At 36.5% G+C, this 22,571-nt stretch overlaps 1 protein-coding gene across 10 annotated transcripts in view; it reads right to left on the minus strand.

Moving 5' to 3' along the window:
• The window catches only part of Mef2 (myocyte enhancer factor 2), a 152,518-nt gene that overhangs the window by 106,549 nt on the left and 23,398 nt on the right, over nt 1-22,571 (minus strand). For all 10 annotated transcript variants that reach the window (XM_017620210.1, XM_017620254.1, XM_017620263.1 and 7 more), the window contains exon 2: nt 1,592-1,634. The gene's annotated coding sequence lies outside the window, so the exon portion shown is untranslated. The remainder of the gene's footprint in view (nt 1-1,591; nt 1,635-22,571) is intronic.

The following is a 22,571-nucleotide window of genomic DNA, read 5'->3' on the forward strand; positions in this document are numbered from 1 at the left end:
TTTTAGTAACTACTGAAGATTATTCACTCAAAATTGATATTTACAATAATTTTTAGACGAAAAATAAGAATATTATAAATTTTTGGAAAATGGGCGTAGCCACGCCCACTTATGGTTACATGTGTATACCGCTACACCAATTTCTTCCAAACTTGGCACAGTTGTTGGCCTTGATACAGCATACTAAATGGCCGAAAATTAAAAAAATCGGAAAATAACCACGCCCACATCCCATATAACGGTAATTTTCGGAAATACGAAAATTGCGATATTTTAGTAACTACTGAAGATTATTCACTCAAAATGTATATTTACAACAACCTTTAGAGGAAAACTAAGAATGTTATAAATTTTTGGAAAATGGGCGTAGCCACGCCCACTTATGGTTACATGTGTATATCTTGGCAACCGCTGCACCGATTTCTTCCAAACTTGGCACAGTTATTGACCTTGGTACAGGATACCAAAAGGCCGAAAAGTTTTAAAATCGGACAATAACCACGCCCACATCTCATATAACGGTAATTTGGAGAAATACGAAATCTTCGATAAATCAGTAAATATTAAAGCCAATTTATTCAAAATTGATGCTTGCAACAATTCCTTACCAGGAAATACGTCTATAATAAAATTTTGAAAAATGGGCGTGGCACCGCCCACTTATGATCACATATATGTATCTCGGTAACCGTTCTACCAATTTGTACCAAACTCGGTATTTTTATTGTGCTTGTTACATAAAAGCAAAACGATGAAAATTATTGAAATCGGACTAAAATTATGGCTTTTCATATAACGGTAAATTTTAGAAATGCTTTAAACGTCAATATTTTGAAATTTAAGGATGCTAATTTACTCAAAATTGATACACCCCGGCTTACCGTGTAGCGGTAGCTTTCGGAAAGGTGAAAATCATATATTTAATATTTGCGCCGGGTATTTAATGTTCGGCTCCGCCCGAACTTAGACTTTCTTACTTGTTTTAGAAGCGTTTTCGTGGCAGAAGTACACACGGAGGTTTGACATTGCCTGCTGAGCAACGACCGTTTCATCCTCTTTTACGTACACTGAAACACTTACGTAGTTTGACAGTGCTTGAAGTCTGCAAATGAACAGACTTTTATATGGATTCAAATTTCCGCGACTATTTTTCAAACTCGTATTTTTGCCTATCAGAAAGCAGTATTCAATGCACTCAAACAGTTTTATTTCGAAAATTTACGAAATTCCTACATGAATTAAATAGTAATGTATAATTTTTCTTTCATTTCAGTGCCAACAGCCATTGGAAAAATCATCCGTTCAATGCCACTCGTGCATAAAGATTAATCGAAGATTTTCGCTAGCGGAAGATATTTGAATAAAAAAATAAATAATAAGGAGAAATTTTCTTTCAGCATTCAAGTAAATTCAAATAGCGAATAAATTTTATTCATTCAAAAATTTATTCGTCATTCGAGCATAGAAAACTAATGAACAAGATTTGAAGTCGGTTAAGGCGTGTCACACAGGGGTCAAAATTCAGATTAAAAAAAAAAAAATATTTTTGAGTTTTTGAGTCTATATAGAGGAAGCCAGACGTTTTACTCACCTTTAATAGATTTACCGCATAATCGTCCTCAACATAGTTAAACCTGAAAAGAAATTAAAAAAAAAAACGTATGAAGTTAATTCGTATCATTAATAAAGCAAAGTAAATAAAAGTCTTTGGACATACAAAAATGTATACATAAAAGTACCGCAGCATTTTTCAATCTATTAACTAGAATTACTAAATACTTAAAAGAAAGAGTTTTAAAAATCGTCAGCTGCATGTATTTACTTAAATTTCTCATACATACATGAGCACGTACGTATATATGTTCATATGTAAATACGTAAAGTGTTTACCAGAAATTGCCTCCACGCTGCTGATAAGACACCGCGGCAAACTAGGTAATGGGAATATTTAGAATGAACCGTCAAACATATCAAAAATGTATTATCTATCAACGCCACCATCCCCATAAATGCCGCCGAAAGCGCCGCCGAGGGCTACCAACGGTGCCAGGCACTTGCCAGGCACCTGCCAGGCCAGCAAACAACTCCCCCATTTCCGCCACGCTTTGATTTGGATATTCGATTTGAAAAAAAAAACAAAAAAAATGCAGGCATTTCAATACGCTCGCCAAGCGCCTAAGGCGCTTTTGGGCAAATACGTTCAAAGGATTTCCTTCGGCTAGCAATGCAGCTGCATGTCAGCAATCGTAGCGAAATTCGCATTCGAATGCGCGATGAAGTGATACGCGATTTAGGTTTGCGTGAAAATACAAAACCATTCGATGGATATGTAAAATAAGGTAGACAAAAGTACGCTCAGCATGCAATTGCTGGCATTTTTTTATTACATTTACTACTCCGAGAATTGATATGGAAAATCGTTTTAAAAAATGTTTCATAATGCGCGAAAATATTCTAACGGCTGCAAATATCGATAAAATATTAAATATTGGAAATAGTGCAGGCAGTAGTGTGCAGACATACATACATACATACACATACCTAGGACTATACATACAAACGTAATCCCTATAACCGGCAGTTGAAAAATATGGATATCTAGGCTAATTATTGTGGCTGAGCTTGTTTTTTTTATTTAAATTGAGTATGAAATATTTGCGAGAACTCTGTCTATGTTTCCCTTTTGGGGAAACGAGTACATAGGTTACTGATGATTTTAATGTCTGCCAACTAAGCGAAATAAAATGAATGGAAAAGTTGAATGAGTTGCTGAAGGGACGATAGAATTGAAGATAATGGGAGGAAGCACGCCTGCAGGCAGAAAATGAATGGCCTGATGCTGATATAGAGATGTGCTCCTCACCTGTAACGAGATCCTAATTGCAAGCCACTTGCTCCATTGCGAAGGTCAAGCGGAATGAATATGTGTACATATATAACTTATACAATCGTCATTTAAAGTACCGTCATTCTGCAAAACCGCGTAACTGACATTTGCTGCCAAATATTGGATTTGCTCACACACAAGCTCTTGGCTCAATCCGAATCCCATTCGTCCTGAAACTATGCTAGCCAGAAATGCGAGTACCTTACAAAAATAAAGAGAGCAATTTTGAAATATGAGTGTTTTTACACCGTTTTGCATTTTGTTGATACGCGGTTTTGTACTTTAAACGACGATATGCATTTGGAGTCCAAGAGATTCAGATACCCGGGAACCAATCCTTGTAGCTCTAAATAAAAATACGAATCAGAAGATCTTTCAACGTTTGGTCTCTTGTTGCACTTCTTTCAAATTGTGTTAACGACACTCTGATCCATTCGTCTCTCAGTCTCGAATTCCGACAAGCTCTACATATTTACCCTACACTTTTCAGTTACTGAAGAAATATGCAGATAATTGCGTACCAGATTCGTTAGAACGTGGGCGCATTATAACTCGCTTCTTAGCTCCCTTCCACTGTCCCTTTTAAGGGGAATCACAAGGCAACGTGGCTCACGCCAGAACGTTTTTTTTTTCTGTATGCCAACCCTGCGTTCCATCACTTATATGTATGTCATTTTTCTGTTTCATTAAACAATCTTATTGGATTTATAATGATGAAAGTAAAGTTCGAATTAGGGATGTCAGTGATAAAAAATACATCGACGTATTTCTTTGATTCGGTGCTTTAGGATTTTTCGATGTTAGTTCACAACATAATTGGAATGTTATAAGCAAAATAGCAAAAAATTTTAAATTACTTACTATAACTGAGCTAACTAGGTTTTTTACGGACTTTTGAAATGGGTCGAAAACTTTTTCCAAAACCATGGAATTAATAGAAATTTAAATTTTTAAGTTATCAAAAATTCTTCCTTAATTTTCAATATTTTTAGAAACCCTATCTGTTATCCATTTGTTTCGATATTATGTTTTCTCGATACATGCATATAACTTAAAAAGTAATTTAATTTTAAATGCAGAAAATTTGGGTATGATCATTAAAAGAGGTTTAGAAAATCTAAACTACTGAAGGAAATCGCTTCATTTGAGAAACTTAATCAGATGGATTACAAACCTTCAGTCAAGAGTTTTTCAAAAAAAAAAATATGGGGTCGATACATCGAGAGGAAAACTTTCGACGCATCGAAGCAAAACATCAATATTTTCGATGCATTGATGTTTTTCCAACATCCCTAGCCAGAATGGCACCACCAGGTATTGCGTCAACACCAAAACCTAACCTAATATGGCACCAACATGTGTACAAAAATACTCGATATCTAAAAGTATCGATATCAAACAACTCGATCCTCAAGAGAAGTCGATACTTTCCAAAACTAGTAAAAACCAAATTTTCGGTTTTCGGTTTAAAAAGGAAGAAAACGATTAACACCTGAATTAAAAAAAGATTGAATGGGATGATTAACNATATCTATCTCGATTCGTTTTGCCTGTTACAAACAACCGTTATGTGAACAAAGTTATAATACCCTTGTGCACAAGTGCGCTCGGGTATAAAAACACCGATCTTGTTTGAACAGCCCTAGTTTGCGCCTTTTTAAATTTCAATCAGAGTCGCATTAGTTTTGGAAGCAAAATTATTTACTTTCGATTATGTAGAATTTACATATCTACATACATAAAAGTGACAGCGCATAGGAATACATAGTACGTACGAAAGTGAACGCCAATGCAACTGCAAATGCTACAAAAGAAAAGTTTCGCATGCAAATCGTGTCAACTTCCTGCTATTTCACAATCCCACAGGTCCCTTGTCACCTCACCCTCCTTTACGCCTTCCTTAAGTACATTTGTAAATTAGTAGGTATGTATGTATGTAATATTCAGCGACTTGCAGCACCACTTGGCAGTCAGGCGACATTCCGCCAAATTCGTGGTTCTTTTACACAAGCCCGCATAAACGCACATACACATACAAATCACGACAATTACTTCGGACTGTCCATTCCGTCGCATTTGGCGCCAAATGACTTCACAACGCAGGCACGTCCGTCCCTTCACATGCCCCATGCCCCCGGCCCGTTGAGCGTCGTGACAAGTGACTATTACATAGTACATACATACACACATACATACATACATACATATGTAAGTAACTTAGGTACTGCCGGCGGCGAATGACCACGCCTTCAGTTATCCACCGGCCCCCCCTTGAGCCGCTGGCACTTGACGCATTTGAAACGGATGTCCTTGAATTGTTGTTACTGGCGTCGACAACACGAAGTGGTTGTGGCAGTGGCAGTGGCACGACTCAACTCTCTACCTTCGACTGTCACTGGAAGCGGCGCGAGAACAATCGCTACCGCATTAACGAGCAGACGACAGGTGGATTTATGCTGGCGATCGATGCGGCGATTGTGGCTACCAAGCGTGATCACAATTTGGAGGAGAAAAAACATTTACAAGCGAGCATAAGCGCTTTATTATTTTATCTATTAAATTGCATGGTTGCGGGAAAGGCCAATTGGTCGATTCGTGAGTGTTTTGAGGTGACCAACTATGAAGAAATAAGAAATAGGTAAATGAAAATGAAAAGTAAAAGGAGCAGGAAAATAAAAAGCAATAATAAAGAGAAAGGGAAGGAGAAGAAGAACCACATGAATACGAATAAGACAAGTAATTTTTAAGCAAAAACAAACCCGATTTCAATTCTCACCATCCAATGATCCGTTCTAAACCAAATAAGAATGGGACCACCTCTGAGTACGACCTTTCCTTAGTCCAAAGTTATTATTAGAAAAATCGGGAATTGATAAAATGCGTCGGTATTATACGCATTCTTCACCTCGAAAAAAAACAAATCGAAAATTTTTGTAGTTTGCAATTATTTTTCGAAACCTAAAGAAAGTAAATCTATTACAGCGCTGCGCTTGACGTCGAAAGGAAAAAAGGCAAATTAACAAGTAATTTTTAGCAAAAAAAAACCGACTTCAACTCCCATATAAAAAAAAATATATATATATATATATATCTCATGATCCACTGATCGGATCTCAACCAGATTAGTATGGGACCACCTCTGAGACACTAACTTTCCGATGCAAAAAGAATTATCGATATCAATAATCAATAATCGGTTGACGTGGTCCAACATAATCAACATCCGGCGCCTCAAGGTCTGTGTCACAAAGGTATTACAACTAGGTATGTGCGATTAATTAATAAATCAAACAATCTGACTAATCGAAGCCTTAATAATTAATTAATCAAAACAAAAATGAACAAAATTACGCAATTTCAATAAAAATTTATTTTTTAGTTATCCTGAGTAATCAGAATCTGGTTAATACAGATTATTGATTAATCAGGATTGGTGAGTTCAGCGAAGTATTGAGAAAAATATGTGAGCGTCAAATAGTTTTTATTTTATACCCAAAAAGGCAACCCAATAGCGCCACCCAACAACAAATGAGGTAACGTCTAAGTCTACCTTACTTTTTAATGCGACTGGTCACTTTAGCAATGGAATTGGCACCAGGGTTGCCACTTTGGTAAATTGTTACCAAAATTGGTAGAAAAAATTTGGGTTGGTAAAAAGGTAAATTTTTTCTCATTTTGGTAGATTTTTGATGAACATTCCGTTCCCGATTTATTTTTCGTAGTTATCTTTAAATATATTATAAATTTCTTTGCATACTTTTTATATAATTCTTCTTCTTCTTCTTATTTGGCGCTGTAACCGCCTAAGCGATTTTGGCCGAGTCCAAAACAGCACGCCAGTCATTTCTCTTCTGTGCTAACTGACGCCAATTGAAAATGCCAAGTGAAGCCAAGTCCTNATTTAAGTATATTCTGGACATCGGTCACTAGGTCGCCATTGTTGTTCTTACAGGAGTTCGCCCCGGTCTTGAAACCTTCCGTAAGTCGCCTAACCCTCTGGTAGAATTTTCGGGCGTTCTTCCTGTCGGCCAGCATCTCAAGCTCTTCGCACTCACGTATTTCGGCCTCTCTCTTCTTATTGCGTACGGACATACTTATGTATGTTTGTTTATACGAGCACCCTAATGCGATAAAAATGCCAACTCTTCCCAGTGGGAAAATGTAATGTATAGTAATCGAGAAAATAATCAGTAAAACAACCCTTTTCACATTCGAAAATGCATATTTTTTCCCCCAGGGCGATGTCCTAAGAAAAGCGGGGCATTCAATTTTTCCATTACCTAGTATCGAGAAATGAAAGTGTTTTAATATGATATTTTTGGAACTTTTTGAATACATTCGAATGCTGATTACATAGTTAGCAGTAATATTATCGAGAACGCATAAGAAATACATTATATTATTTATCATGCATGTAATGAATGCGTTTTACTACCTTTTTCCTACTGGGTTACTTTCCATTGAAAACTAACGTCGTTTTCTCTATGAGTATGCGTGTTGTAAAAAAGTATGAAAATAATCATAATACATACATACATATTTACAAACTGACTTTCAGCGTTTTTATCCGCGCTTCGTTTACATAACCGGCGATTTGCTGCACTTTTTCGCTTTCATGCAGCTTGCGCACAGCAATAAAAACGACATAGCCAAGCAAATCACAACAACGAAGCGAAGAAACGGAATGCGAAACAAAACCAAGCCAAAGAACGAAAACATTTTAGAGAGACATGTCACTTAAGAATGTCAAAGTCATATTGACGATGCGTCACCGACGACTGCATTGCCCCTTTGGTGGTTTAGTGCGACTGCCTGCAATGCCGCCGCACAGTGCGCTCTTTGAGCGCGCTTTCGACAGAAGCAACATTTTGATACGAAACGAAATGGTTTTGAAAGCTAATATAATTTCGCTTTCACGGAACAAAAATTGGTAAAAAATAGTGTTCGTCGAAAAAAAAACATGCAAAATCCACCGGATTTATTCCAAAAAAAAAAAAAAATTATATTTTTGATTACACCTACTAATAAATACTATAAATTTTGAGTTCGAACCCCTCAATTTGAAAAATGCATTATTTATTGCATCCCTCACGCAATACGATATCACTCGAACAACGAGGCTCCCTGAGAGCTAAATTATAACGATTCTGAAGCTAAACTGCGAAATTGCATTCTACATTTTTGCAAATTTTTTCGAAGTTTGGTTTAAATTGTTATACCTTCGCTCTCAGAGAGCCTAATAATTTCTACCATGGCTCAAATTAAAGATGTTGAGTAGCACTGCAACTTACTTTTCGTTCGAGTAATGTAATATTGTGACAAGGATGCACAGCTGCTTGCAAAAAAAAAAATATTAAATTGTGGGGCTAAATTTTTTTTTCGATTTGCAAACAGAGGAATCGTGTTTCTCGTCTGAAATTTTATAATATTAGTATAATTGAATGTTTTTTTTTGAAGAAAGCCTGGTTTTTGTGTGTTTTTTTTGACAAAAAATGTGTAATATCAAGGAGTAATTATGGCTCAATAGCAATATTTGGTCGGCAAAGGGACTTACATTAGCTTTTCAAATCCCATTTTGGTTTTATATTAAAATGTTGCTGCTGTCGAAAGCGCTACGATCAATTCGCATAGAGTGTTCAAAAAGCACACTGTGCGCCGCTGACAAGTCATAAAAATCCAAGACCAGCAACAACTCCAACCATCATAGTGGCAACAATATCAGAGTGACGATAAAAAGTCTCGTAAACCGCAAAATGACCGCAACTGCAACACACACACACACACACACACACACACGCAAACACATTGGTACACTTAAACAGTCGTTTACAGTCACTGGCTGTGGCTGCGGTNAACCGCAAAATGACCGCAACTGCAACACACACACACACACACACACACACGCAAACACATTGGTACACTTAAACAGTCGTTTACAGTCACTGGCTGTGGCTGCGGGTGATTGTCAATCAAGTTTAAGGATGCAATTTGCATGAATTATCATCAAGGGAAAATGTCACATTGTGGCAATTGGCTGGCACTTAGCCGCCACGGTGGTTGGACGAGTTGGCTAAATGGCTAAAGGAGAACGCTACTAGCGTTGCAACGTTTATGGATATGGCGTTGGGGGTTTGCTGGCGTTGGGGTTTGACACTGAAATTATATTTGAGTGTGGCATAACATTGGCCATATAAATGTCTTGCGGAAAGGCCTTGAGGGTAAGTTTTTAAAACATAAAAAAATTTTCACTTTATTAGCATAGCGCTGCTTTGAGTTTTAACGACGTATGTATGTAGTTTTCCATAGAACGCCGCACTATTTTACAGGCCATTTTTTGTCTTTACATACATATTTAATTTTTCTGTTATTTTTGCTTCCCTTTACCTTTTTCTAGACTATCTTTACCTTATCTTTATCGCTATCCTTGAATTGCCCTTGACATCCACTTTCCGTATTTTTATCTTTATCTTCACCTATATCTATGTCTTTATATTTATCTTATTTTAAATTTTATCTTTAACTTTTAAAATAAACTGAGAAAGTGGTTTCGAGGTCTGTTCCAAAGACGTCAATGAATCCTGTGTTAGCTAAAATACGGCTTTGAATTTTGGCACGAACTTACACATATCGGAGAGCGTTTCTGATAAATTCACGCTGAGGCCCTTGTCACCAATGATGACCATATGCATATATCTATCATAAGTGTATATAAGGTACATACACAGTCGAACAAGAAATTGAACAAGTTGCGTTACTTTTTCAAAAAGGTATCATGACTGCAATGTAAGCCATCATGTTCTATATTTTCAGCCACTCACATATTCAGTTTGCTAAGCACCTAAAAATATGCTACATTATCCACTTGCACTACATACTTCGTCCCACCACCAGTTATTTTTGCCATTGCAGCGCTGAAGTATTTTTGTTGGCAAAATTGCGATATTACCGTTGTAAAATCGAAAATAAACTCTACAAAAAAAAAAAAAAACCTTGCGCGACAGTTACACGCGTTGCGCGCCCATAAATATGCAACGAGCTGCAATAAATCACATAACAACAACCATAAGCGATTCGTTTGCCGCAGAGAAAACGTGGCAGTCGCAGTGGCATGCCGCGTCGCATCGAGTTCTGCATAAATAGGTACAACAAAATATAGAATTTAAATTTATGCTGATCACAATGGACATTTGCTAGAGTCGAAATACTAAAAAACGTTCGTCCCCCCAATATATTTTTACGGTTTTCCTTCGCAGTTTAGTTTGCACTTTGACATTTTAGTTACGACTCGTTCCAAAGTAGAACTGAAATATTGGGTTCTTATTTTAGGCGGAGTAGCCGACGCGCGACTGGGTGGTGCAGGTATAGCCGCTCCGCACGCGCTGCGCTGGCAACCAAACGAACAACGCTAATCAGATAGCAGCGATGACGACACGAGCGCGCGCGTTGTGGCGGAAACAACGCTGAAGCGCCTGAAAGTATGTATGTACTCGTCGTAAAGCCAATATGAAGTGTTGTTAAAGGTCAAATGCACGAATTAGAAAACGAGTATCAAAAGCGCAAAAGCATTTCCGTGTTTCATTTACATATTCACAAATACATACATACATACATACGTACGTACGTACTTTTGTGTGTTTAATGTGGCAAATTTGTTTGCGTTGGTTTTTGCATTTCAAATGCGCTGACGTCTGGTCCTTAAGCGCGATACGTATGCAAATGCGCTCATTATTCTTTTGTTTTCTCTCGTAGCGGGCATTGTTGTATTTGTGCAAATTATGTACATTTCAAATCGTAAATTTTCGAATTTCCGAAACGGCGGAGACTTAGATAAATAGGGAGGTGCATGAAATCTTCACAGGTTTGAGCCGAGCTTTTCTTTGCACAAATTACTAAAGTACTGAAGGGCTTAACGAACTCAAAAAAATTGCACCGACTTGCTGAGTATCCCTAGTACATATTGTAGTTTTGGTTTGTTTTGGTATGTTTACAAATGAGTAGCCTAATTGGCATTTCAAAAAAAAAATTAGGTACAGCTTAAAATGCAAATCGTCTGAGTCACGCCCTTTTAGTTTTCTCTTACTATAATTGGTAGCCTTACGTAGGTGCAATGGACTTTTCAGTAATAGACCGTATTTGTTATTTCGTTCTCATTTTACTGCAGAAAAAATTTTTATAGATAGGCTCTTCTGGCTCTCATTGCCTCAAATTTTCAAACTCCCTGAAATTCTCAAATTATTCAGAAAAATTGTTCCTCCAGTTTCAAGTTTAAATATAAATTTCCAAAGAATAATGTTTGCGGTGTAAGAAATATTGAATCTAGATTTTTCCAAGAAATATAATCCAAATGAAGTTGCTAGTAAATGTGCTAATATCCACTCTAGGGTATTCCCCGGAAGGGTCGGTGAAATATATCTTAGCCGAGATGTTTAAACTTGGGCCAGCGAAAGTAGGGCAGCTGAGATGATTCCACGAGACTATATTAGACAAATCCCGGTCAGGACACGGCCCATTCGTAAAATGCTGATTGGACTTCTACTCTAGGAGCTGCAACTCTCTCATTGCGTATGAATAGCGATTCGGCGGCTAGCAGACCAATCTGTGACTTAGTCGTCAGCGTAGTCGTTAACCCGTATTTCTCTCCCTTTCAGCTCATCCAGGATGTCGTTTAACACAACGATCCCGGGAAAGGGAGTGTGGGGATACTCCCCTCTACTCACTGAGAGAAACCTAATCGCTCCCGAGAAATTATATTTCCTATATACATACATATGTACATACATGCATACGGATCAATCAGTCTCTCAAGGATCTTCTATAGGAAGAACTATTAACTATGATTTAATGTACATATTTGCCGATTACCATTATTGACCAACGTAGCATGCACTCGTAGCATAAGCTCAGGCGTTTACGCATACATTTTCCAACGAAAGCATATGCAACGCATAAAGCTCTAAATGGATAGGGAAGCCGAATTGTTGCTTCGGTTCTGCACTGTTGCCGACGCTGACAATGGCAGTTCATGACCACACGACAAGGTCGCAAAACATACGAAGTGCCCACAGACGTCGGCATTTTAACTGAATGTCAAGTACATTTTTGCAACAACAAAAAGCCGACAAAGTGAAAAGCACGATGAGAGTGTTTATATCTACATATGGGATACGCAACTTCGTAGCAAAAACCCTCGAAGCTCGACTAACGCCTTTTAGCTTTTGCAAATTCGGCCGTTGATTTACCGTCTGGCTGTATTAGTACTTGCAATTAAGAATAAATTTCTTGCATTTGGTTTGTTCATAGTGGATGAGAATGGTTGCTTTGAGACTATATGGCCTCATCTCCCTCCAAACTGCACCGATAACAATTATCTAATGTGGAATGTTAGGTCTTGTCAGTCTATTCCAAACGAAATGCGGCAGTGCAAAATGACGCTGAGCAATACCACCAGCTCTGCAAAAAATATGGGAAGTAACGCTCCGAGTAGTTCGATACCAAACGAGGTTTCAAGTATGTTTATTTAATCTACTACCACCGACAAAGAGGAAGAGCGAAGCGACGCTATTCAGTAACAAATGTTCCAAGTATCCTTGGGATATGGAAGGAACACTTGTCAATGCTTTTTACTGGTGAAACCATTGGGACTTTTGATGAAGACGAGATGAAAACAGCAGCAATAAATCGAGGATACTGTGAGAAAGACTGAAGCCCTCCAAGTACCAATTAAATATAACTTTTCAGAGTGGCTTCAAATTTGTCAAATCCGCTAGACTCAACGTTGACGTAAAGTGCTAGTGCATTACTGACCCTATTCGCTTCGCAATGATTTCAATTAGGGCGACCCGTTGTAGCCACTGCAGATTTTTGAAAAACGCAATCTACTCTTATGGACTTAACCATGGTTTCATAGATCCAGGAAATAGGAGGAGAGTGGCCTCATCTTAGTAGTTACCAACATGCCGTCATCCCTCTATACACCAGCTCTTCTAGCGGTTCGTTTACGACCAAAATCCAAGGCAAGAAACATCATCCTATAGCGTGCCTCTGTTTACCCTGCGCTAAATGATGACACTGTCCAACTTCGCCACAACACTTCTGCCGCATAGAATCTTCGCCAAGTCGGTTTCGACAGAAAGCTCAACCAGAGAAGTGACGATTGTCTCCGTAAGGATATTGTTAAAAGCCCACTCGATGTCGAGAAAGGCTCTTTATTTATATATGAAGGATTTATCAACTATCGATTTCACGATAATGTACAGGGTGTCTCAACGGACGAACTCTTGATGTACGCACGCCGATCGCATATTTCTGTAATGGAGATTACAAAGTCCCTTCAGCGCTTGAAAATTCAAGAATTTTGCAATTCAAGAATTTTGAATTTTTATTAGACTAAACGTCTAAAAATTATCGGTAAACAACTGCGACCGAAATTGGTTTTGAAATTTAAATTTGTCATGTGAATATTTACAATTTCAAATTGAAATTGAGAATCGAAATTGCCCAATTTGAAGCTCGTGGAAACGTACTTTAAGAAAGAAAAGTTTTTCTAAAAAATTATGTTTTCATGCAAGAAGCAGTGACACGGAAATTTGCAAAGTCCAAAATAGTCACAGAAAATGTGATAAGTCCCAAAGAATACAAAATTTTTCATTAGAAATCGATATCTAATAGACTGCATCACTCCCCATACAAAAAAAAAATCGGTACTATTTTTCCATTGGAATTATAAAATCTATTATATTTTAAGACGTCCACCAAAATATTTCGGAAAAATATTAAGATGTGCGTGAGCTGGACCGATTTGAAAATACCTCCAAAAATGTAGTTTTTTATGAATAAAAATTGTTTCTTAATGATTTTTTTTTGAAAAAATCCCCTTAATGACAAAGCGGTTGAAAAATTTGCATAAAAAATATTTAAAAAAAAATATATAAAAAAAATTTGAACGGAATCGTAATGATGAGATTTTTGATGCTTTTTTTTTATTTTTTTTGTAAAGATTGGTATAAGAAAAACTTTAATAACTGAACCTAAACTCTTCCGATTTAGACTCAAGAGGTGTCATTGGAAAGGTATTTTCTCACCCTTTTTATTTCAGTGCGAAAATACCTTTCTACTGAGATCCCATAAGTCTAAATCAGAATAGTTTTCGCGCAGTTATTCAAGTTTCTCGTAAATCAATCTTTGAAAAAAGTAAAAAAAAAACATAAAAATCTCATTCTTACGATTCCGTTGAAAAGCTTTTTTAAGCTTAATCTGTTTTGTCATCGGAGGGGACTTTTTTAAAAACTATTTTTATTCATAATCGACACATCGTAGAAAATCGCAATGTTAAATTCGCCAGTTTGTAGCATGGAAAAGATAATTAACGCATGGAACCATGACTAGTTCCGAATTCCCTAGTACCGAAACAGCTCGGCATTAGTGCATTTGCCCGCAGGGTTTTTTTTTTGCGAGGAGGAATCATCGGGTGTGTACTTATACTTTAAGCCAGTGAATTGAGAGAGCACAAGTGTTCATTAAAACTTTAATTGAATGGAAAGTATGTAGCTTTCTGTGTTTTGCAGTGCACATAAAAGCTTCGGTTTCTAAAGGAATTAAATGGATACTTTTTGCCTTAACTGTAATTATTTTTCCTTGTTGGCTAAGAAATTAAATAAAAAGTAATTTTCGTTTGAATTATTAGGCTGTGACTACTCATTGTTACATTTAATTTTGAATCTTGCCAGATAAACCCATTTATGGCTAAATAACAGATTTCGATACATATTTACTTATATAATAAATAAGCGACGGGCGCCAGTGGGGTAGCACACAAGCTAATGCGGCGGTCGGGAAACATTTGCTCTGCGTGACCGCAACCGCTTACACAACACTTAAGTCACTTTTGAAAAAACTGCCGCTCTCACCACCGGCGGCTTCCTACATTGGCTGTTGCGCATTTGGAATTGCATGCAAAACTGAGAAACACACATAGAAATGCTTGCAAATTAATACATATGTAGATGCATATGTATGTATGTATATACATATATCTAAGTTCAGAAGCTAAAAAATACATATGGGCATTTCCATCATGTCGAGCGTGACCATCATACACATTCAAACCGAAAAAAACCCGCAATCTAAAAAGTTTTACTTTTTTTTACAAAATTAACCCTATAACTGGCGCTAGAGTTAATTTTGGGCAATTTTCCGTTTTCAAGATAATTGCAAAAAAAAAATAAGGGATTCGCTCGGGACAAAAAACAGTAGTGGTTTTCGTAGCCAATAATTTTTTTAATTTTACCTAAAAATTATTTATACTTTTTTTGATTTAATTTTAATTATAGTCCATCGTGACAGTTTTTTTAAGACTGCTTTTTAACTACATACTCCAAATTTAAACCCATACAGACCATAAAAACGGAGTTTCAAAATATTTCGACCCTGGCGCCACCTAGCGAGATTATTGTAAAAAGCAGACAATTTGGCCCATAAGTACGCTAGATACATGTCTTTGATTTTTTTGCCGCGGTCCTTTCAATGGAAACGCCCATTTGTACTTAAATACAAATAATACCTACATATGTGTACTGGTATCGAGTGGCACTTGTTATTTAATTCAGTACCCCACATGTGGCCCCTCTCTACATCTACTCTTTGCTACTACCACCCATCACAAACATCACTGGGGCTATTCGGTTTTCTTTTTTCATTCTCACTAGTCGTTCCATTTCACTTCCAGACCTTTCCACTTAGTGTCGGGAGGAGGTGCGAGGGCAGAGCGGCCTTTTCTAATTAAATTTCATAATTTGTTGCCTTTTGTTGCACCTTTATTCGCATTGTTTTTGTTTAGGTTGCTTTCTCTCTTGCTTGCTCTGCGCCAGCACTGCAGCGATTCTCCCACCTCGCCTTTCTTTTTACCAAGAATACTTTTAAGTGGTTTTCAATCCCTCTCATCCATCAGTCAATGTCGATTTCCAACCATTTCTCACTTTTTGCGTCTTCGTCGCTTCCGCTCCAGTTGGATTCTCGTTAGCAAACATTGTCTCTACTTTCATTACTTTCTTATATATTTCTAATTTGTTTTTGTTTTTTTTTTTTTTGTTTCTGTTCGGAGGTGCAATTATTATTCAACTGTGCGGCGGGTCGATCGAAAGTGCAACAGTAAAGTGCTATGCTACCAGTGCCATTTATAGCAACAACAATAAAATAGCAGAACAACAACAGACGCAGCAGAGATCATAACATTTGAGTTGCGTAACAGTAAAAGCAATGAAAATGTTCATAAATAACAAGTTTGCTAACAATTGGCGATTATTAGGTTAGGTTAGGTTAGGTTAGGAAGCGTTTGAAGAGCAAGAAAGCAATAAAGGCCGATTGAGAGCTTTATAGCTATTTCGTACAAATGAAAATGGAGGAACTGAGAAAGTTGAAATGTATTTTAATTGTTTTACGATTGTTAATGTATAAATGAGTTTTTTTTAATACGATTTTCAACATTATTATTTTTTTTTAATTTCAAGAATTTTGGAAACGCGTAAATTTAGCGAAGGTAGCGGAGCCGATTTTACCGAAAAATTCTTGCGCTCATAAAATTATATTCAGAAGAAATGCCGACAAAATTAATATTATTATTCAATTGATCAATTCTTTTCATAAAATATTTCAGGAAAATAAAAATGTTTCAGTTCAGATATACATATTTATCTGTCGTAAATTATTTTCGTATAATATTATATTTTCCAATTAGAAATGAAACGATACCGCTTGGAAGTAGTATCGAAATAAAATATCGAAATTCCGAAGTATTTTTTTTATACTTACTCAGTTCTTGGTTCAAAAGTATCGGTATCGAAGGAAAAGTATCGAGTAAGTGATTGTATTTACTCGTATCGTTTCATCCACACTTTCAGACCAAAGGCCCATGACACAAACTTTTACTTTTCACAGCTTAAAATATTTAGCATGCATGTAAGTGTTTTCTCTTCTCTCTATTAGAAAGTATTTTTTTATAGGCTTTCCGTTTTATAATTTGTAAAGTTTTCTCTTCGATGGATGAATTGCAACTCATTTTATTGGAATGCAACCAGCTGTCCCATATTTTACGAGCATTCCATTGTCAAAGTCATAATTAAATGTGATTTGCATTTTAAATTAACTCTGAGCTGCTCTGCATGATGCATACATAAATACATATGAACAAACTGGAAAATTATAATACAAATACTTTGCTGCCGAGAGCAAGAAATTCCCAATCATTGATTTGTAATGAGGAATTTAATTATTCGGTTAAATTTAGGCTTTCTCATGCATTTTTATGAATATGTATGTACATTAGTGTGATCCGAAAATAACCGGAGTCCGTTATAAACAATATTTTTTCATATGTTTACACTGGGACTTGACAAATAGGTACATATATAATAACAGAGTTTCCATCTTAAGAGAATCCATTATAAGTGGATTGCACTGCATATGAAAAACTTCGTGGGCTTTGAGGCAGTTCTAAATACCTTTCTTTCTTTAACAATAACGTACGGGTATTATTTTTTCCATTTAGAAAAATCTTATGGGTGTAAGCTTATTTTTTTTTTTTCTTTTTTGGAGCACACTAATGTATCTACATCCATAGTGATTCGGATTTAACGAAAAAACCAAAAAGTTTGTGAATCTTTCCCTTTAAAGACAATATCTAAACAAAATGCAGCTCATAAAGGTAAACGGGAGAGAGTAACATTAAAATTAAAAACTGTTTGAACAAGTCTAAAGAAATAAAAATACCCCACTCCGAAATTAAAAAGGAAAATTCACAGCACACAGTCGGGAAGATGTTAGCAGCAACCACAGCTTAATGTAATTCTAAATGTTTCAAGTTTTGACTCGAGTGTACTTAAATACAAAAACTTTCCGCAAGCTCTGTAGTTTAAAAAAAAATCGACTGTCAAATTTAACTTAAATACATATGTACATACATACATACATACATATAGCTCACAATACGGAGTGCGTGGCTATATCGCCGCCGCTGCGTATGAGTAACATTCATTAAAGTCCAATCAATGCAAATGCGCGCAGCTAAAACGCTTAATGGCAAGCACGTGCTAAATAGTGAATGAATAAATAAAACGAAACACGAAATAACCACACCAACTAAAAATGCTGAAAAATACATACTCACAACAACAACAAAAAAAAAACTAAAAAATAATAAAAAAAATAAACATTTGACAAGCGACAATTTAATTAACTACAGCAACGCAGCTTCTGACTGAAACTTTTGGATAAGGCTTGGAACGTCGGCAGCGGCGAAAACAGAGCGGTCGCAGCCAACTGACATCAAATGGAAATCAAGTCAATTAATGACGTCTAGCGGCGTAGTATTTCGTAATCGCAGAACGAAGACATACATATGTACATATGTATGTATGTATGTATGTGTTATTTTTTGCATTTTTTCAAACGAACGGGATGCTAGCGACAGCAGATTCATCTAGTAAAGCGGTTCGTCACGTGTCACGTGAGTGAGCTATAAATTAGACAACAAAAAGAAAGAAAAAAGAGGAACCAAATAATTTAGTGAATGAAAAAATTACTTTTTGATGGCATATACATGTATGCGTATTAGGGTGGTCCTTAAATGTAGGGAGCCAATTTTTACATCAGATTTCCTAATCCTCAACCCCTACGTAGATGCAACTGTAGTCGAAGATATCACATATAAATGTTGGTCCCGATTGGAGAGGGTTAAGGCGTGTCGCAGAGAGGGCAAAGTTCAGATTTCCCTATGATTGGCGTCTTAATCGACTCCAATCGGGACGAAAATTTATATGTAATATCTGTGACCGTGGTATTACCGATTGAGGGGGTGACTCTGAAAAAAATCTTTGATTTGATTTTTTTTTTTTTAATGACCACCCTAATGCACATACGTACATATTAGAGAAGTTGCGAATATTTGCATTCGGATTCGCTTATGCGAATTATTTGCATCATTTTTAACATTCGCATCGACATTCGCTATAAATATGATATTGTTGAATTGCCTCTAAGTCTGCCTAACCAAGATCTAGACAATAACTGGCGTTTAGCTTCAGGCGCTAAAAAGTTGAGTAGTATAACAAGCAACATAGGTAAGCCTTGAACAAGTTCTGCTAAAAGTCTTATATGCAACCTAGCAGGAATTTTATATTCCTGGAGCAAAAGTGATGGATAGCTCGGGTGAATAATTTGGAGCCCCAGGTCACTACAAAAAACACGCATTCAAATAACAAGTAATTTTTAGCAAAAAAAACGACTTAAAAAAAAAATATATATATATATTTCATGATCCAATGATGTAATGTTATATTTTTTTTTTAGTATGTTACCGCATAACACATGGGCCGACTTGTTTGTTACCTCTGGTGGTGACAGCGTTTATTCCTATGACGGAGAAAATCTCTCACGTTGAGTCCCTCAAGAGACTGAAGGGCCTACATTTGTTTATATGTATAGATATATACATATAAAAACCAGGGATCCTCGAGAGCGATTGAGTCTCAATTAGCCTGCAGGGTAGATCAGTGGCATCTGCTATATCTGCATACTACAATTGTTAAAGTTGTAGGCGAGTTTTCTAAGAACAAAGACGTCATGGTTAGTGCTGTCGCCTCATCGTCTAGGGAAAGTTGCTGCACAATCTGTATGTTCTTTAGTAATGAATTGCACTGATGGCTACGAACTTGGTATATACATATATTGGGAAGACAAAGCTCGCCTCGCTCGTTGCTAGTAACAAATGTGGTACGACTTAAGTTCGTTTTCCGTAGCTGTTTGGAGGACGATTAGCGATAATCATTTAGCATTTCCTCAGAGAACCTTCTCTGCTTTAGTGGTTACGAGATACTCTTAGGAGGTACATACATAGATATGTAAGCATCGTCTTTGTCTACATCTTCGTGAGACAACTTAACCTGCACTCCTATGGTTTATAGAAAGAGAAATGAGTGGGTCTCGATCACGCGAATTCCTAAACGTCAACGTTAGTCACGAACTGCAAGCAAGAAATATTTACGACTGTGTGTATGTACAGCTATGTACATAGTATCTATATAGTAGATATGTATGTATACCCACTGAAAAGCAGTCAGTATCATTAACAACATAGAAAAAACCGCAAATGCAGTAACCATAGCAGCGATCTGAGAAAAAATTGCGATAATGTCGTAATGGTGAATATGCAACAAGTGACATCACTCTTATGAGAGCGAGAACTCGTAGAAACTCACCTCACTTTTCAGAGATAGAACACCACAACGAACAAATAGAGCGACTAATGAATTCTGTAGAAAAAAAAAAAAAACATTTTAAACAGTGACTGCAAAAAAAATTTAACTCGTAACTACGAAGTTTATTTTTCATATTTTTTGTAATCATAAATATGGCTACGTAAGCGGACATTGAATAAAGTGTGAAGCAGCCGCAATGAGTTGTGGTGAGGTAGCTCCATTGAACGCGTCACGATTTACTGCTGCCGATTTCTTTCTTATTATTTGCTTTATCATTCCGTTTTTTGCTTGCCTTATTTCTCCTATTTTGTTTTGACTACACAGACCGATGGTGGATGACATCAGCGCCAGCGACCGCGCGCGCTTTAGCTTTCAGATACCAGCCAGCCAATTTACATCGCCAACAAAAGCAACAACAGCAGCTTATCTCTCTCTCGCTCTCGCTCTCGCTCTAAACAAAGCGAAGCTTCAAGCGTCAATAATTATTATAATAATTGGCAAGTATGTAGTTAAATACAATAGCAATAGACAACCGCAGTGGTAATGGCTGCCATAATCGCTTAGACAGTTNAAAAAAAAAAAAAAAAACAAAAAAAAAAACATAAAATGAAAATTGTTGGTAGAAATGGCGGGAAGAAGTTCAAGTAACATATTTATGGATATTTTAAAAGCAAATCTAGGTACTAAATTTCTTCTGTAGGAAAAAAGCTTAAATATTAATGTTGTGAATTTAAGAGGCAAGCTGGCGGCTGCCCAAAGAAGAAAATTAGATAATTCGAAACGCTTGACTTCGAACAGAAATGGCAAAAAGAGCGCCGAAAAAAGTGAGAAAATTTTCAATAAAAAATCCTGGAAGAATAGGAACACCGTCAAGGTGACCGTAGTATTTAAGGTACAATTAAGTTATAAATAAAAAGAAATATCGATCTCAAGGCAAAGCCACGCGCTTGCAAGCAAGTCTGATCGACCATCATTTTTAATTAGGCGGCCATTTTTCAGGTTTTAGAGAAAGGGTTTCTGAGAAAAACCTTAACTTTTGTGGGCTTGCGCTGACGCAGAGAATGGAGCGGACTGTATGAACTTACATGGAGCTCAACGAACCAAGACCCTTAAGCGCTTTTGGTCTGGTTAGCGGTACTTGCTGGTAACAGCAGCCGAAGAGAATGGCCTACTCTGCGTTTGATGTTTGAGCGTTGAAAGCCCGTAGCCAAGAAAAACACAGAAGAAGACAGATATGGTATGCAGTTAAGTCGTGCAAGAATCAGGCGTCCAGTTTCACGTTAATGGAACTCCGCTCCAAGAAAAAATTAAGGAAAAAACAAAACGGCGTAAATAGCCGACACAACACAGCTGCACAAATATACTTATTTTCTTACCTGTCGACGAAATTCGCAGTCAGGCGCACTTCAATAAAAACAACGCTGCTGCTGAGTTTAGTCAAAGTGGTGTCTCGCTTTTTGTTTATTTACAACCAATTTACATAAATTAACAATCGTTTAGGAATTACGCACTAATACTATGCGCAAATAAATGCGAATACATACATACATACATGTGTACACACATACACACATACCAAAATTTCGCTTAGCTACATATGTACGTATGTACATTAGCGTGGTCCAAAAATTTATGTGAAAAAGTAAAGTCGGAATTTGTATGTCCTCACCCCCTAAGATTGTTCTATACCGAAAAAATACCCTTTTTTTTTTTTAAATCAAAAAATATTTAGAGGTCGCTCAAAGCGCCCAAAGTTTTCCATGTAAATATTCTATATGGACACAAAAAAACATATTTTCGTAGAAATGGTATAAAACAGTTAAAAATCAATATTTTTCTAACAGAAAACTCTGTTTATCTGCATTGCAATATATAAATAAATATTTTTTGATTTCAAAATAAAAAATTGGGGTATACTATTTTTCGATAGCTCACCCCTTAGGCATTACAATTCCATCTTTACTGTTTTTGGACCACCCTAATGTGCATATGTATGTACATCTTCATATGAGTGTTTTTGTTAGTGTCACTTCCTTCTCTCGGCACAAAAAGAAAACGAAGCTAAAGCATGTTTCTTGCATTTATTTCAATCAATGGAGATCCAGAGACTAGTACAATAAAAAATAAATCAAGTACATATTTGAACAATTTTAGCCTTAAAACATTTATTTAGGCGAAAAAGTACCGAAATTACTAGTTTTTTCGTTGTCACTCGAAAAAATCCTAACTTTGGGAAGTTTTCAAATAGATTGTTCATACTTATTAGAGACAATGCACGTTGGCATCAAATACAACATATCCGTGGAGTTTCAAGAGTTTACCACGAAATTAAAAAAAATGGCAGCATGCAGAATATCTGTTTAAAATTTTGATGGATTTTTAATTATAATAATTCTAGATACTTCAAAATGTTAAAATTAAAAGATGAAAATGTT

The sequence above is a fragment of the Rhagoletis zephyria genome, unplaced genomic scaffold, assembly GCF_001687245.7.
Source record: "Rhagoletis zephyria isolate East Lansing unplaced genomic scaffold, Rhagoletis_zephyria_1.1 Rzeph_scaffold_00038, whole genome shotgun sequence".
Taxonomy (NCBI): domain Eukaryota; kingdom Metazoa; phylum Arthropoda; class Insecta; order Diptera; family Tephritidae; genus Rhagoletis; species Rhagoletis zephyria.